Source organism: Rousettus aegyptiacus, unplaced genomic scaffold (assembly GCF_014176215.1).
Source record: "Rousettus aegyptiacus isolate mRouAeg1 unplaced genomic scaffold, mRouAeg1.p scaffold_m13_p_6, whole genome shotgun sequence".
Taxonomy (NCBI): domain Eukaryota; kingdom Metazoa; phylum Chordata; class Mammalia; order Chiroptera; family Pteropodidae; genus Rousettus; species Rousettus aegyptiacus.
The window spans coordinates 86620873-86626872 of NW_023416309.1; positions in this window are offsets into that span (position 1 = coordinate 86620873).

Consider the following 6000-nt stretch of genomic DNA (forward strand, 5'->3'; position numbering starts at 1 on the left):
TCTGAGTAGCAGGGGCCCCACACAGATGTACAGAGGTGGTTGCTTGTGTCAAGGACCATCACAGTCTAGTAGGGGAGACACATAAGTAGACATTACAATGGGTGAATACAGGTGCCTGGGGAAGGGCTCTGGGGAATAACAAAAGAGCTGATGTTCATTTGTCAGGGGAGAGCATAGAAGGAGTAAGGCAGGCCTGGAGTCAGAATAAGTCTGGCAGTTTGTCTAATTCATCTAGACTTGATCTTGTGGTAAACTTGGAGGTGGTGGAGGGAAAGCAGAGACAAGGGAGATGTCAAGTAGCGGAATGAGCTGCTGTGCCTTGGGTATTGGGGAGATGCTTTGGAGACAGAGAGAGCAGAGGCAGAACAAAGAAGAAACATCAAACAACATTAATAGTCTTAATAGGATGGTGGTTCAAACCGGCATTCAAAAATTGGCAGCCTGCATGCTAAATTCAGACCACTGATGTGTTTTATTTGCCACTTGTGGTTTTCCACTTGTTTAAAACATGTTTAGAAGAATAAATTGCCAATATTAACTCAGTACTTTCACATTAACAACAACAGCAACAACAACAACTTTCATTTTTCAGATCCCTGGCTTTTAAAAACTGCCCGAATGTTAACTGCCTTCCCACATGACAACACCTGGCTGGGGCTGAGACATAGTTGCTTAGGTTTCACTGATATTCCTTCCAGTTCACCACAGTCCCCACCACTCCCTGATGATTACAGACTGGTCTTCTTCACTCAGTTACCACCTGTTTGACCCTTTTAGCCTTTAGTATTTGCTGCCCTTGGGGAATATAAAGTCAATGAAGATGTGCATAACAGGGGTGAATTATATAAAGTAAAATTGAGTTTTTGGTAATAAATGTGGGAGATGAGAAAGGGAGGGAGGGAGAAAAGGAGGGAGAGGAGAAGTGATCATGGCATACTGTTTCTAGATAGAAAGCCCAGGTAGATGGAGATCAACTCCAGGAGAGGAAGCAGATGTAATCATTTTCCAAAAACATAGGAGCATCAAGGCTCTGCCTGAGGCAACAGCATACAGTACTGCAGTGCTGTCCTGGAATGGGTAGGAACAGAATAAATGTGTGTGATCCTTTCTTCTACCCTTCCCTTCCCCAACTTGTATTCAGGAGTGAATCTCATCAAAGATTTAAAAATAAAAAGTGAATATCAATCTAGACTTGAAGAACGAATACAAGGAAGCATTAATAGGGAAAGAAAGGGCAGCCCCAGCTCTCTCTTTGTTCCTTACACCCATTGCCTTCCGTAAGAGGCAAGATGAGACTGCTAAGGCGTGGGCTGGGGGCAGGCTTGCTTGGGTGGCCCCGGACAGTGCTGACGAAACAGGGAGCATTTGTGGGACAAGGGCAAGCAGGCTGGAGGTGTCCCTAATGATTGAGGGCTCTTCAATTTTCTCTGCACCTGAGAGATTTCATTGACAAGAATCCAGGGAAAGCGCAGGCTGTTCTGGGAAGAAAACAAAGCAACTGGTCCCTGTGTGTGAGTCAGCACTGCCACCTAGAGGAATTGTGGGACTTTATTCTTCCGACCAGGGCAGTGTGTGTGCAAAGAGATGGAGGAAACCAGGGAGCAGTGGGGGAGCTTCATATTTGCCTTGGGGGACAATCCAGAGACCTGAAGGCAAAACAAGCAACAGGTGAGGTTTGGTTTTGGAGCCCTATTAACTCCTCAAATTCAGTAAGATCTCAGACTTCCAAAAAGGCAGATCGTACGTTACTCCGCTCAAAACCCTGCAACAGCACTGGATTTTTAGGACAGAAAAATTTTCTGTGTGATATTAGAATAATGGGTACATGTCATTATACATTTGTTCAAACTCAATGTATGTCTGTCTAAGGTGGACTTGGGGACCCCAGAAGCAGGTGGTTGGAGGAGGCTATTTTGAGATGGGGTGCCTTTGCGGAAACCTCCAAATCACAACTTGGCCTATGGCGCCTTATGGGAAAATGTTTCGCTGATAGCCAGACCAGGCAGACCTAAAGCAGGGCCTCTCTCCTAGAGAATGACGGTTACTTTCCCTAAAGCCTTAAATGACCACAGATGTAATGGTTGACCACTGCCTAACGTACTCTCATCCTGGCCTCGGGGTCACTTGGTAGACTTCTCTGGATAATAACACTGCCACAATGCATGTAACTCAGGAGAGATGGCAAAGTGCTTTGCAGCCATCTCTTCAGATCTTGAGGTCATACTTGGGAGGGAGTTTTGTAAATTTAATTAAAAAAAAAAAAAGAAACCTTCAGAAGGAGACTCCTCTCCATCACAAAGAAAACAAAGGTTTAGAGGTTGACACAATTGAATTGAAATCTTGACTTCCCAGGTTTCCCAATTCCACACTCAGTGCTCCTGTGTTTTGACTTTATGATTTTTCTTTTGTATGCATAGATATTTTCTATTTTATGTAGTTAAATGATTAGTCCTTTCTTTTATGGCTACTATATGACTTTGAAAGTTCTTCCTCATTCAAAGGATATTTAAAATTCTTTTAGCAGTAGGATGTCAGTTTTTACATTTAAATCTTTGATTTATCTGAAATTAGCTTTGGTTGAAATTGTATAATAGGAATCCAATGTATTTTTCTTCAGATGGCTAAATGTCCTTGTACATGTGGGAGTGTATTTATAAAATATACCATGTAGAGAAAAATCCATCTTTTCTATATTGATTTGAAATGTTACCTTTATTACATATTAAATTCCTGATTTATTTGGGTCTATTTTCTGAACTTTCTGTTCTGGTCCATTGATCTTATATCCATGTAGGGTTGGGTTTTTATAAAAAAGGAGAAAAAGATAATAAAACAATAGCATAGGAAGAGAAGAAAGTTTCTGAAAGAACCAAATAGAACTTATAGGAGTGAAAAGTAGGTTAGGTTGAGAAAAGAGATCTCATAGTCTCCTCTTGGAACTTTCCCTAAAGTTCGTGTGAACTTCCTTTAACATTTTTTCTTATTCTTTGTTTCCCCACTTTGTGGTATAACTTCTGGTGTAGGCGGGTTGCTTCCTAAAAATCTCAAGTCGCTCTGGGAGTCTGCAGCCAGAGAGTCTCGTATCTATGGCTTTGAGATGATCAGAGGCGAGGATACTGCTGTACTGATCAGCTTGTCCTCCTGAAGTCACAGGTGCTTTCTCATTAATAAGTGGCAGATGTGGAATCCCAGTTTAATTTTAGTACCCTAAACCATATTAGAGATGTCTCTGGAATATGACAATCTATCCATCAGGGAGAAGTTAAAAAATGGATACGGGTGTCCTTAGAGGCAGAGAGATCTGTGAGGGCTTAGGGCAATCTCAGGCTTGAATAAGTCTGTGCATTACCATTCTGTTCTGGGTTGCGTTAGTCAGCTGCGAACTTCCCAGAAATGTATGGTTTTGACAAGCTCTCTTCCAATTTCTTTCTTTTGAGACTCCCCCTTTTTTTATTCTAAGTGGCTTCTTAGAACCAAGCTTCAAAAGGACATGATCTACCTAACTCTCCTCCTCCACAAACCTGACCTAAAATCAAAATGCTTAGCTCAGTCCTGCTTTTTATGAAAACCCCGAGTAACTGCTATGATGCTGGGTGACAACTGAGTCTTACAGGTGCCATCTTGCCAGTGGAATCATCATGCTAGGCATGCTCATTATCATGTATTCAGGGAAACTGGTTTTCAGTCTCCTCTTCCTTCTCCTCCATAATAACCCTCTAGCAAGGGAGGAGGAAGCCAGAAAGGAATTAACATATTCAGTGTCCATAATGATCCTAGTACTGACCCAGGCATTGTGTTCATCTGATCTTCATAATAATCCAACAGACAAGTAGTGTCTTCTTCAATTGACAGATGATGAGCCAAACCCAGAAATGGAGTATCTTGCCGAAGGCCCCAGCGCTGCTTAAAGGCAGTTCCTCTGGACTTATTCTCATATTAAGCACCCTGCCTTCTTAGAATTCTCACCTTCTGATAAAAGCTGCTGTTAGCTAATTCATATTTCTAAAAAGTTAAAGATTCGAGTGATCAAATATATACTGTTAACTTCATTCTAGTCAAAAAGCATCAAAGGTAGTTTTTAAATAACTCGTCTTTTTTTTTTCCTTGTGTAGAGAAATTTGATTACTCTGACACCAACATAACATATGCAGAATATGGACTGGCAGTGGATCACACCCAGCAGCAGGAAAGGAAAATACCCAAACTATGTAAGTAGCAGCAAGAATGAAAAACAAAGTCTGATTCTGTGCTGAGCAGAATTTTAAATGCAAATAAACTTTGACATGTTACGTCAACATTCTAATTCAGAAATAGTCATTCACGGATTTTCCACTTTGTATATCATGTCTAACTAACTGCTTATGCAAGTTGAAAGCCTTTGTCCTCAAATTTTTAAAAAACTGTACTAATTCAATATTTACCATCTTACTTTTAAGTGTACAGTTCAGTAGTGTTAACTATACTCATTGTTATATAACCAGATCTTCAGAAATATTTCATCTTACAAAACTAAAACTCTACTCATTAAGCAACCACTCTCCATTTTCTCCTCGGAGCTCTGACAAACCAGCATTCTACTTTGTTTCTGTAATTTTGACTATTTTATATACACCATGTAAGTGGAATCATACAGCATTTACTTTCCCCCCATTCCCTTTTGTGACTGGCTTACATCACTTAGCATAACGTCCTCAAAGTTCATCCGTATCATATCATGTTAGAACTTTATTCCTTTTTAAGGCTGAATATTTCATTGTATGTATACGTCGCATTTTATTTATCCATTTATCCCTCGATGGACATTTGAGCTCCTTCCACCTTTTGGCTATTATGAACAATGCTATGAACATGGGTGTATGAATACTGGTTCAAGGTCCTGCTTTCAATTCTTTTAGGTATGTACCTAGAAGAGAGATTGCTAGATCACATGGTAATTGTTTTTAATTTTTTGAGAAAACACCTCTTTTCCAAAGCACCAATAATACAGGTAATAGCCATCCTGCTGTTTGCCTTGAATTTTCAAACAATAAAGGTGTATAAAGTGGGTGTGGTTTGCTAATGCACCTAGAATAGTATGTTACAGTCAACTATGTAAATTTGTTAAATAAATGCACAAATCAACAAAGTTTATAAGCTCAAAATGGTCTTAATTTTGTAAGGTATATGATTATATGGTAATGGCCTTAACAAAGCTTTAAATAAAATGTTCCGTTAAGCACCAAGAGAACTCAGGCCTTACAGGAAATTTCCTTTGTCCATTGAGCTTGACAGATGCTTTAATGGAGGGAATGGCATTCCATATAAAAGAGGGAACAGTATGTTCAAAGTCATAGAGAAAAGGAAAAAAACCTTAAATTCAGTTATCATTGAAGGTAGCAGGTTTGAAGAAGCCAGTATTATTTATTCCAAGTGATATTGGGATTTTTTCTAAACGTTGATTAACATTCCTTATAATCTTTTCAAATTTGGTTTTATTTCCTGTAACTGTTTTGAGTGCTTAAGATTCATGCTGTTTCATGGTTGAATTTTTTAAAGGCTGAATTTGACCCCACCATTCATAGGAAATGAAACACAAAGAAGCTTATAACAAATCTCAAATTCTTCCTGTTCAGTGGCAGAGCTGGAACTGCCACCCAAACCCAGGGTTTTCTCCACTATAAAGGCCAGCAGAATTTCATCAGGTCTCATCACCTGTTTTGAGCCTTTGAGTTAGAAGATTGGGGAAAAGAATGAGGTAGTTATTTTTGTAAAGTTTGAAATCTCCCCTGCATTAATGTGTTTTGTCTTTTCCACAGTACTTTCATGGGCACCCTTTCTAAATGCCATTACCATGTGCCTCCTCTGTCATATATCTTACTTTTCTTGAACCAGAGCACTTCTCTTCTAGTTCCAACAGTTTCTCTCACACTGTTCTCTAATGAACACAGTTTGCAATGTTTAAGTAATCCCAAGTCCCAAACAAAAATGATCAAACTAAACTGGAAACATATACACTCTGAA